The sequence below is a fragment of the Nycticebus coucang genome, chromosome 2, assembly GCF_027406575.1.
Source record: "Nycticebus coucang isolate mNycCou1 chromosome 2, mNycCou1.pri, whole genome shotgun sequence".
Classification (NCBI taxonomy): Eukaryota; Metazoa; Chordata; class Mammalia; order Primates; family Lorisidae; genus Nycticebus; species Nycticebus coucang.
The window spans coordinates 19,052,261-19,064,763 of record NC_069781.1 but is presented as its reverse complement, the minus strand read 5'-3'; the positions used below and the strand labels follow the sequence as shown (position 1 = coordinate 19,064,763).

At 38.7% G+C, this 12,503-nt stretch overlaps 1 long non-coding RNA gene across 1 annotated transcript in view; it reads left to right on the top strand.

Annotated features, from left to right (window-relative positions):
• Positions 1–12,503, top strand: part of LOC128574979 (uncharacterized) — a 57,367-nt gene that overhangs the window by 29,097 nt on the left and 15,767 nt on the right. The window contains exon 2 of the long non-coding RNA XR_008376890.1: positions 7,691–7,980. This is a non-coding gene — a long non-coding RNA (uncharacterized LOC128574979). The remainder of the gene's footprint in view (positions 1–7,690; positions 7,981–12,503) is intronic.

Genomic DNA, 12,503 nt, shown 5'->3' with positions numbered 1-12,503 from the left:
TCTGGAATGCAGAAATCTTAATAAACAAATGTGCTCAGCACAAAGTGAATGGATGTGGGAGGAAGAGGGCAGAGAAGGTGACATTGAGAAAGTCAGATGCTCCCATTACAAATTTCAGTTTTCTCACTGAAAAATAATGTAGAGTACGTAAAGCTAAGTGTCAGTTGCTGAGACTTTAAATTAGTGGACGTATTTATTTATTTATTTTTTTTTATTGTTGGGGATTCATTGAGGGTACAATAAGCCAGTTACACTGATTGCAATTGTTAGGTAAAGTCCCTCTTGCAATCATGTCTTGCCCCCATAAAGTGTGACACACACCAAGGCCCCATCCCACTCCCTCTATCCCTCTTTCTGCTTCTCCCCCCCATAAACTTAATTGTCATTAATTGTCCTCGTATCAAGATTGAGTACATAGGATTCATGCTTCTCCATTCTTGTGATGCTTTACTAAGAATAATGTCTTCCACTTCCATCCAGGTTAATACGAAGGATGTAAAGTCTCCATTTTTTTTAATGGCTGAATAGTATTCCATGGTATACATATACCACAGCTTGTTAATCCATTCCTGGGTTGGTGGGCATTTAGGCTGTTTCCACATTTTGGCAATGGTAAATTGAGCTGCAATAAACAGTCTAGTACAAGTGTCCTTATGATAAAAGGATTTTTTTCCTTCTGGGTAGATGCCCAGTAATGGGATTGCAGGATCGAATGGGAGGTCTAGGTTGAGTGCTTTGAGGTTTCTCCATACTTCCTTCCAGAAAGGTTGTACTAGTTTGCAGTCCCACCAGCAGTGTAAAAGTGTTCCCTTCTCTCCACATCCACGCCAGCATCTGCAGTTTTGAGATTTTGTGATGTGGGCCATTCTCACTGGGGTTAGATGATATCTCAGGGTTGTTTTGATTGATGTATTTAAAGACACATTGTTAATCTACTGGATAAACGTAGGTACATACAATCTTAGTGAAGGAAGACATTATTTACCCCAGAGCTTTTCTTTATGATGCCACCTCTGCTACAAATGGCCTTGCATTTTACCACGTTGAACTTGATCCTTTAAAGACTAGATAAGTGAAGTGACGTGAGTTACCATGTCTAAGAATCATGGGGATGGAAGACTTATCAGACATTATTCCCATCATATTCCATACTGGTTCTGAGACATTATTCTAAGGACTGTGACTCTGTGCTATGTAACAGTGGCTTTTGTTCAACTTCAAAAAAATTCTACAACTTCACAAAATGATACAAATAAAAATTTTCTCTTACATATTCAAAAAACAGAAGTACCCTCAATGTTCTGAGAGGTCCTTCGGGGGGAAAAAACAACTGCTCAATTCTGTCGACCATGGTGTTTCTAAAACATCTTGAATTGTGCCTCCCACATTATCTTGTTGCAACCCTAGAGGGAAACTTTCCATAGAATATAATTTTGGCATGTGCTCAGCTTGTTCAGTATCCTCCTTTTACAGATGAGGAAACAAACTCAGAAAGGAAATGAGTTGGCAAAGATCACACAGCAAATTAATAACAGAGTTACAATTCTTGATGGTCTTTTTCTTTTCAGAATCCACGTTAACAGCATTTAGTAACTGATTATACAGGTGTGAGATAAGGTCTCTAATGAGATAAGTTCTGCCTCATCACATTGTCCTTCTGCTTGTTAGCTTGTGTGTATTTTTAAATGAAATGATATGTGTAGAGTCACCCAATATAGTTTCTGGAACATCTTGATCACTCCACAAATGCTAAATCTGAATCTGTCAGTTTGTGGTGTTTTCTTAGCTAGATGAGCTCACAGGGAGGTGCAGTATTATGTGCTTCTATATTTTTTACTTTTAAGTTTGATTTTAACTTTATTTTTTTAATTAATTAATTTATTTTCATTGTTAAATCATAGCTGTGTACATTAATGCAATCAAGGGGTACGATGTGCTGGTTTCATATACAATCTGAAATATTCTCATCAAACTGTTATATGTAGCCTTCATGGCATTTTCTTATTATATGTAGACATTTGTATTCTGCATTTAGTAAGTTTCACCTGTACCCATTCTAAGATGCACCGTAGGTGTGGCCCCACCCATTACCCTCCCTTCACACTAACCTCCCTCCTCCCTTCCCCTTCCTTGGCCCTTTCCCCATAGTCTTGTGCTATAGTTGGGTTATAGCCTTCATGTGAAAGCTATAATTTAGCTTCATAGAGGCACTCACTACCTGCTTCTTCCACTTGCTGATTGAACATCAGTGTCAGCCCCATCAGAGGAAAGGAGAAAGTGTGACATTAAAGCAATAAAATGAACCATTGCTCCCACAGAGTTAGTCTAACATTAATAAAAGCTTCATGGTGCACTATCATCCTCTCCTGTTACTTTTCTCATGTATTCCAGGCTGGATATAAATGTCAGAATGCTTTATCTGTCTGCATTTTCATGGGATTTATTGATACTAACAGAACTCATGCTGTGACTTCTGGCAAGAGAAGCCTTGTCCTCATAGCTTGTCTATACCCTGCCCATAGGGAGAAGGAAGCTAGGGAGGGGGGCACTGTGTCTGTTGTCTTAAGCCAGAGTTCAAAGCCCCAAGTCTCCTCTTTCCCAATTCCAAAGTTTTTTTGCAATTTGCTTCTAGTCTCTGGACTACTAGGTAGCAGCAATGATGGTCTCAAAGCACCTGTTGCCCCAGATGCTTCACCTATTAGAGAGACATTTAACCCTCTCTAACAGAACCAGATTTTATTTTGGTATCTGTCCATCCTCTTCATGATCAGATGACTCCCAGAACTAGGGAGATATTCTGATGAATCTAATCCTGGAGTTTTAAACTTAAAATGCATCACAATCATATGGATGGCTTGCTATGACATAGCCCCAGAGATTCTGATCCCATTGGTTTAGGGAAAGACTCTGGAATTGGCATCTCCCACAAGTCCCTGGATGATCTTAGTGCTGCTGTTCTGGGATCCCCACGCTTTTAACCACCCATCTAAGTCAACTGGGTCACTCACGTTCCCCTACTGTTTTGATTGTGTTTCTTTAACTCATTCTCCCACAAACAGAACCCATCATGAGGATATGAGGGCAGGTAGTTTATGGGGGCAGGATCCTAGGAATCGTGTAAAGGAGTCAAGTTGTGAGATGGGGGAGCAAAGAAAGCCCTCAGTGTTAAAATAAGGAGTCAGTCTCCTCCCCTTTTCTCTTCCCCATGTGCCCCTGTAAGTTTCAATTTTTATTTATTTATTTTGCACCTGTATAACTTAGAACTTCTCCTCTAAAGAACAAAGAGCCCAGGATTTTAGCTTCTATCCCTTACTTTTGACAGTTGTGCCTTAAGACTTTAGCTTGCCAGCATTTCCAGAGACAGGCACGCTCCAGAGGTGACCCGCAGGCTCATAGATGTGGCCCAACATCTAGAACAATCACTGGGTAGCTTGCTGGAAGTGCAGAATCTCAAGCCTCAACTGGCTTAATCAATATCTTCCTTCAGCCAGGTCCCCTGGTGACACATATGCACATTAAAGAGTGAGTAACCCTGCCTTACTGTAATGGTAAAAAGAGCTGATGGACAGGAGCCCTGCTACCCGTGCTGAATTTTGTTATTATTTTATTATTGATGACCTGCCACCTCCTTCTAACCTTATTTCTCTTTCCTTATTTAAAAATCAGATTACATCAGCCTATGGAAATGTACACAAATCTGTACTTCATTGCTGGCTAATTCGTCTAGAAGGTGATTTTTATGTAGGAGTGACTTTTTCTAAATATTAATGAGCAATTGAATCTCTTTTGAAAACAGATGACATTGTGAGTTGAGAGTGATTAGAAGGACGTGAAGAAAAAAGGATCCACAAGTAAACGTGGTTAGTGGTTGGGTTTACGGTGTGAGCTTATATTTTTGAAGCCTGACACCTGGTTATTTGTATGAAAGTAAACCAGCCAGCACCAGGGTGACCTCATAAACACATGGATTATTTACTAGGAAAAAAAAAATAAACTAATAAAACTCCCTAAAGCAGAAATCAAGCAAATGATGGGCTCTTCTATCACTGGAAAAGGATATGGAATGTAATTTTAGCATGAGAGATAACAGAGCAATATTGATTAATATGTATTCTGCAGAATTTCATGGATTAAAATATATTTATTTAAAATAACAATCCTAAAAAAATAATAAAAAATAAAATAACAATCCTGTAGTCAAATGGACTTGGAAATGTTTTTTTTGTTGTTGTTGTTGTTTCTTTGTTATTGCTATTTGTTTGTTTGTTTATTGTTTTTGAGACATAGTCTCTATTGCTCTAGTATAATGCCATGGCATCATAGCTCACAGCAACCTCAAACTCTTGGGCTCAAGCCATCCTCCCACCTCAGCCTCCTGGGTAGCTAAAACTACGGGCACCTGCCACATGCCTGGCTAGTTTTCATATTTTTAGTAGAGATGGGTTTTGCTCTTGATCAGGGTGGTCTTGAACTCCCAAGCTCAAGCAATCCACCTGCCTCAGCCTCCCAAACTGCTAGGATTATAGGCATGAGCCACCGAGTATGGCAAACTTGAAAAATACTAAATAAAAATCTCAAGAGGTGACGCCTGTGGCTCAGTGAGTAGGGCGCCGGCCCCATATGCCGAGGGTGGCGGGTTCAAACCCAACCCCGGCCAAACTGCAACAACAACAACAAAAATAACCGGGCGTTGTGGTGGGCGCCTGTAGTCCCAGCTGCTCGGGAGGCTGAGGCAAGAGAATCGCGTAAGCCCAAGAGTTAGAGGTTGCTGTGAGCCGTGTGACGCCACGGCACTCTACCCGAGGGCGGTACAGTGAGACTCTGTCTCTACAAAAAAAAAAAAAAAAAAAAAAAAAAGAGGTTAGAAGTTTGCTTGTGCAACATTTTCTAACAATAGGTCAAGATGTAAGAGGCCATCTTCTTCCTCCAGATCTTTGCCAAAATTGCCTAGCAGGTCCTTGCCTGTTCTTACCTCCAATCATACTGTCTACAGAGCAGCAAGTGAAATAGCCTAAAAATGCCAGAGACTGTGTGACTCCACTGCTCAAAATGCATCAATACTTGTGAGTTTTATATGATGTTTGTATTTTTCCTAACATTGCTAATAAATCCTTTCTTTAAGTCCTATGTAATCTTCTCAGGACCATGGCTGACAACTTTCCCTCACTGAGATATTTCTTATCTGAGTTTTCTTATATACTTACATATCATATTCTAAGAGAGGACTCTTTCTTGTCAGTCTCTTGGAATACCTTACAAATTTCTTCAGACAAAATCACAAATTATAGTAATATTTCTATGTTAATAATGGATATTTAATATGTGTCTCTCCCACTAGGGAAAAAAAATCTATGAGAGGTTTTAAAAAAGAAAAAAAAAGCTGTCTTATAGCATGTATCTGATGCATAGGGGACAAAAAATGAATATTTAATGATCAAATATATTGAACCAACATGGCACTGCATGGGGGTTTCTGAAATGCATTTGAACATAGATCTTTTTTTTTTAGCCTAGAAGTAATATTCCATAGAACAAATTTTGAGAAATATTTTTCTAAAGTCAATTCTACTCCTTCTAAGTGTAAAAAGAGGAATATAAGTTATAACTACATTTCAAGCTCTGACTGGCTATGTGACCATAGGCAAAGTTATTTTAAAGATTGAGACTCACTTGCGGAATGATGAGGCTGGACACGACAATCTGTAGAGTCATTTGCCGCTCCCAAGTTCTGAAGTTCTAATCAGAGAGAGAGTACCACTTGCACTTTGGTCATGGCATGAACTCACAAAGAGTAAGTCAAATCAATCTGACCTCATTTCACTCTGTGATATTCATAGTCTAGGATGGCAGATTAAGGGAAGGGAGTTGATGGAGCCTATATAGCACTCCATGAGTCATTTCACAAAGTCTTTGCTGATGTCTTTGTAGAAAAGAGTGAGGAATGGGGGCTTACTCGAGGTATGCTGGACTGCGTTTGTAAATAGTTGAAAGAAGGTCCCTAAGAATCCTGATTAATGGATCAATGCCAACCTCAAGGACAGGGCTGACAATAGACTTCAGGTTCTGTCCTTTGTCCTGCCCTTTTCAACCTTTCTATCAATGTCTTGGATGAAGCCTGAGAGCTCATGATCATCAAATATGTAGGTGACATGTTTGTAGGAATACATTGGATGACAGAAGCAGAATTCAAAGTGATTTGAAAAGCCTGGAGAAATGAACTGAGTCTAACATGAGGAAATGTAATAATATGAAAGAAAAGTCCTGGAAATAGAAGCTGCAAGCAATTCCAAAAATATAGAACTACAAATATCTGTGTATCAGTGTATATTTATGTGTGCATGTGTGAGTGCACATGCACATCATACCTGTGTATGCCTGGGTAACCTTCTGGGGTTTTAGTTGATGGTAAGAACAAAATAATGTAAGATGGCCACCCAACATGAATGTTGGCTACGAGAAACTAAGCAGGTAAAAAGAGACAGGTGACAAAGGCTTCCTATTCAGATGGGGTGCTCAGTACCTCTTCTAGTTTTGAAGAAGACAGAATATATCGTGATCATGGAAGAGGGAAAAAGATGGTGTGGGAAAGTAATAAAGAAAATGAAATTTAGTCCAAGGAAAGACAATGTAATTTTTGAGACTATAGTTATGGCGCCTTGCACAAGGCAGGATCCTGTGGCTCTCTGACATAACACCCCCATGCCCGAGATTTTCCTCATCATGTGTCCATTACGGTGTGTTGTCATTGCTTGTATTGAGTCCCTTGTGAGGCCAGAAGTTGCATGAGGGCAGGGTTTAATCTCTTACCAACCTTTCAGTGATTAGCTGAGAAGCCAGAACATGACTTGATAAATCAATAAATACATTGCTATTTTTTTAACTATCGTTAGTATTTTAAGAAAAGACCACTTATATTGTAATTATGTAACCCAATGGATAAGAAGAGGCATCAGCAGCAAGTGAAAACTCATAGCATGTAATAACTGTAGGTTTTCAAATGTGCCATTGACTATTGGGCCAGGCAGATTCTCATCACTAAAGAAAATGAAGCCAAATTTGGAAGACCCAGTGGGCTTGAACCATCAGAGACCAGACTTAATTTACACATTCTATTTCCTGGGGAACTTTTATATCACTTAAAACTTTATTTTAATTCAGGGATCATTTCCACAAAGTCTGTTCTGACTCATAAAAACACCAGATTTGTTCCTAAATTATTCTGCTATTCTGAACCTGTGGACCTTTCATCTGTGTATTCTATCAATCCACAGTCCACCCGAATTTTGTGCTTAACAAATACTACTCATTCTTTATGAAACCTTTTATGTTTTTTTCTTAAACCAATTAATAAAAAAATACTAACACTAGATCCTTCCTTCTCTATATTTTGTATAATATTTCTCCTTCTCTTACATCCTCACCACTTCCTGCCTTGTGTTATAGAAGTAGTTGTCAATCTGATGAAGCACCAACATTAAGTAAAGTCTATATGTGCATGTGAGTGTATGTACCTATCAGTTAAGGGACTTCCCCTTTGTGCCACGTTTGTGCTAAAACATCTTAAGGAAAAAAAGCAAGAGTGTATCTGTTATTCAAAGCTTTCCACATGTGATTAGAACTCCTCCCGGAATTCTTCCTCTATCTATGTAGCATAGAAACAAATAGAAGACCTGTTTGTCTTTCACTGCAGAATTGGAGAACAAAATCCATCTATCCTGAAGGTGTTGTTGAATTCAAGAAAAAAAAAAAGAAGAAGAAAAAGAAGAAAGAAAGAAATGTACAGATAGGGACCCGAAAAAAAGATGGCGGCCGAGTAACAGCTTCTGTGCAGCCGGGTGCAGTGAGAACGGTGAGAGAAGACTCCAGGCATCTCTGGCCAGTGGGTTTTGCCCAGAGGATTCCCTTTGGTGACACAGGAAGCTGGTGAGAGACTTCTGGACCCCATGAGGAGGACAGAAGCGGTGGAAAATCTGGCAAGTGGTAGGTGCATTTGTTCGGTGGGAGGCTGCCTACAGCTGTACCCATAGCAACAGTGAGACTGCAAACAGGAAAAGCCTTACCTGTGGGCTGTTTTGGTTTTCTTGGACTTGGGCACTCAGTTGACCTGCCTGGGAGATCTTGGACTGGTGTGTGCAGGGTGTCTCAGCAGCTGAGACAGAAAGGAACTACTATCATTCAGCTGTGGGCTGCTCACACAGCTGCTGTGGGAGGGCTGCCCCTGTGTGTTGCAGCATGGAGATCAGCTGGGAGACCTTGGGGGAGCAATCTAGTGGCTGAGCTGCTCTAAGGTAGGGACTGAGATGCTGGGGAAGTGTGGAGATCCAAGTGTGGCAGATTAACAGCCCTGGCCCTCAGGGGCATAGTGGAAGTCTGGACTTGGCGCACTGGATAAGTAGGCAGACACACCAGGGGAGATCCCAGGGATAAGTGCTTTCTTTGGAAAGCTTCTGATTGGCCAAGGTTCATAGTTTGGAGTGTCTTGTAAGTGGGCTGAAGAGACTTTTGGACTCCCAAGCCTGTGGGGTCTGAGAGATCAGCAGAGGCCTCCAGTCTCCATCACATACAGCTGTATCAACATTGTGATTAACATCTTATACCTCAGAAGATCACCTGTTGCCCAGACAATATTCAGAAAGATATATATACTGTTTGGTTCTTTGGTTTGGGGTTTTTTATTTTTTTGTTTGTTTGTTTGTTTTTTCTTAATATCGACATTTTTCCTTGGCATTTTTCTTTTTCTTTTTTCCCCTCTATCCTAGTTTAAATACAATCTTTCATTTTTGCCTTCTTTAACAATTAGGATTTCATTTTTGCCAGTTTTTCTGCCCCTATTAATTGTTTTTTTCCCCCCTAAATGTTATTCCATAAGGATTCTTGCTTGTTTGTTTTGGTTTGATTTATAGTATATTTGGCTTTCCTCTCTACCTGATGGAGGTGGTGTACTGTGTCTGATCTGGCTGGCAAAGAGCTGTTGACCTCAAGGGTATCACCCAACCCAGAACCTATAGAGGTTGGGGATCTTCAAGGTTGGGTCATAGTACCCTACTATACACCTATATTGCTCCTGTTTCTTTCTTTTGGTGCCTTTCTTCATTTTATCAATATTTCCTTTTTCTCACTCCCTCTTCTTTCTCTTTTTTCTTTCTTTTTAAAATCTTTTCTCCCTTCTTGCTCTTCAATTTTCTCATCCTCCTGGTCCCATACCAAAAGAATTCATTAAAACTTTAAAGAGCAAGAAGAAGTGAAAGGATAATTAGGGTAAGGAAATATACAAGAAAGCACTCATGAAGAAGAATCAGCAGAAAAATCCTGGTAACATGAAATACCACTCCAGAGTAACCCCTTCTAGGGATTGCGAGGTAACTATAGCAGAGGACTCCTCCTATAAAGAAATGTTAGACATGATAGAAGGTGAATTTAAAATACAGATAATGAAACAATGAAGGAAATTGCTGAGAAAGTGGAAAACAATAAAAAAAGAATGAAGGTAATTGCTGAAAAAGTGGAAAATAACCAAAAGGAAATCCAAAAACAGAATCAAGAGAGGAACAATACAAAGAATATAGAAAGGATATAGCAGATCTGAAGCAGTCCATTAGGGAACTTAAGGATGCAATAGAAAGTATAAACAACAGATTAGATCATGCAGAAGAAAGAATGTCAGAGACAGAGGATAAAGCTCTTGAGATAACTCAGATAGTTAAAGAGGCAGAAAAAAAGAGAGAGAGAGCAGAATATTCACTGACAGAATTATCGGACTCTATGAAGCATTCAAACATACGAGTTATAGGTATCCCAGAAGGGGAAGAAGAATGCCCCAGAGGAATGGAAGCCATTCTAGAGAATATTACAAATGAAAATTTCCCAAATTTCACCAAAGATTCTGACATACTCCTTTCAGAGGGATATCGGTCCCCTGGTCACCTCAATTCAAACAGAGCTTCTCCAAGGCACATTGTGATGAATCTTTCTAAAGTCAAGACAAAAGTAAAGATTCTTCAAGCTGCCAGGAGTAAGTGCCAGTTGACCTACAGGGCCAAATCCAACAGGGTGACTGCAGACTTCTCTAATGAAACTTTTCAGGACAGAAGACAATAATCATCTGTCTTTAATCTTTTAAACAAAACAACTTCCAGCCCAGAATTCTATATCCCACTAAGCTAAGCTTTAAAATTGATGAAGAAATCAATTTTTTTATTGATATGCAAACATTGAGGAAATTTACCACAACAAGACCAGCTTTACAGAAAACTTTTCAACCTGTTCTACCCACTGACTATCATAATGGACCTTCAGCAAAGTAAACACCCAGAAATTAAAGGACAGACCCTAGTTTCCACAATGATGCAAAAAACAAAACTTAGCAATGGTCTTTCACAAAATAAGATGAATGGAATGCTACCACACTTATTATCTCAATAAATGTCAATGGCTTGAATTCCCCATTGAAGAGGCACAGATTGGCTGATTGGATTAAAAAACACAAGCCATCTATTTGCTATCTGCAGGAAACACATCTCACAGCAAAAGACAAATTAAAACTCAGAGTTAAAGGTTGGAAGTCAATTTTTCAGGCAAACAGAATTCAGAAGGAAAGAGGGATTGCAATCTTATTTTCAGATACATGTGGATTTAAAGCAACTAAATTCAAAAAAGACAATTGTGGTCACTTCATATTGGTCAAGTGAAAAATACAACAAGAAGACATTTCAATTCTAAATATTTATGCACCCAATTTAAATATTTCTAGATTCTTGAAACAGACCTTGCTTAGTTTCAGCAATCTGATATCCTATAACACCATAATAATAGGGACTTCAACACCCCTCTCTCAGAGCTGGACAGACCCTCTAAACAGAAATTAAACAAAGATGTTAGAGATTTAAATGAGTCCCTAGAACAACTGTGCTTGATAGACATATATAGAACACTCCATCCCAAAGATAAAGAATATACATTCTTCTCAACATCCCAAGGAACATTCTCCAAAATTGGTCATATCCTAGGACACAAAACAAACCTCAACAGAATCAAAAGAACTGAAATTCTACCTTGCATCTTCTCAGATCACAAGGCACTAAAAAGTGGAACTCAACTCCAACAAAAATGCTCAACCTTACACAAAGGCATGGAAGTTAAACAACCTTATGCTGAATGACAGTTGGGTGTGGGAAGAAATAAAAAAGGAAATCATTAACTTCCTTGAGTATAACAACAATGAAAACACAAGTTACCAAAACCTATGGGATACAGCAAAAGCAGTCCTGAGAGAAAAATTTATCTCTTTAGAAGCCTACATTTGAAAAACAGAAAGAGAGCACATCAACAAACACAGAAGCCATCTGATGGAATTGGAAAAAGGAGAACAATCTAAGCCTAAACCCAGCAGAAGAAAATAAACATCTCAAATTAAATCAGAGATCAATGAAATTGAAAACAAAAGAATCATTCAGAAAATTAATGAAATGAGGAGTTGGTTTTTTTAAAAAATAAATAAAATAGATAAACCTTTGGCTAGACTAACTAGAAATAAAAAAGTAAAATCTCTAGTAACCTCAATCAGAAATGACAAAGGGGTAATAACAAATGATGCCACAGAGATACAAGAGATTATCTCTGAATACTACCAAAACTTTATACCAAGCAATTTGACAATGTGAAGGAAATTGATCAATATTTAGAATCACACCCTCTCCATAGACTTACCCTAGATGAAATAGATCTCCTTCACAGACAAATTTCAAGCACTGAGAGCAAAGAAAGAAAAAATCTTCCAACAAAAAAAAATGCCCTGGTCCAGATGACTTCACACCAGAATTTTATCAAACCTTCAAAGAAGAGCTTATTCCTGTGCTGCAGAAATTATTCAAAAAAATTGAGGAAGAAGGAATCTTCCCCAACACTTTCTATGAAGCAAACATCACCCTGATACCAAAACCAGGAAAAGACCGAACTAAAAGGGAGAATTTCAGATGAATTTCACTAATGAATATAGATGCAAAAATTCTCAACAAAATCTTAGCCAATAGATTACAGCTTATCATCAAAAAAGTCATACATCATGATCAAGTAGGTTTCATCTCAGGGATGCAAGGCTGGTTTAACATACACAAGTCTATACACATTATTCACCATATCAACAGAAGCAAAACCAAAGACTATATGATCCTCTCAATAGATGCAGAAAAAGCATTTGATAAAATTCAGCATCCTTTTCTAATTAGAACACTGAGGAGTATAGGCATAGGTGGCATATTTCTTAAACTGATCTAAACTATCTATAACAAACTCAAGTTAATATTTTACTGAATGGAGTAAAACTGAAGGCTTTTCCTCTTAGAACTGGAACCAGACAAGGTTGTCCCCTGTCACCATTACTATTCAACATAGTCCTAGAAGTTCTAGCCAATACAATTAGACAAGACAAGAAAATAAAGGGCATCCAAATGGGAGCAGAGGAGGTCAAACTATCCCTTTTTGCTGATGATATGATCTTATACTTT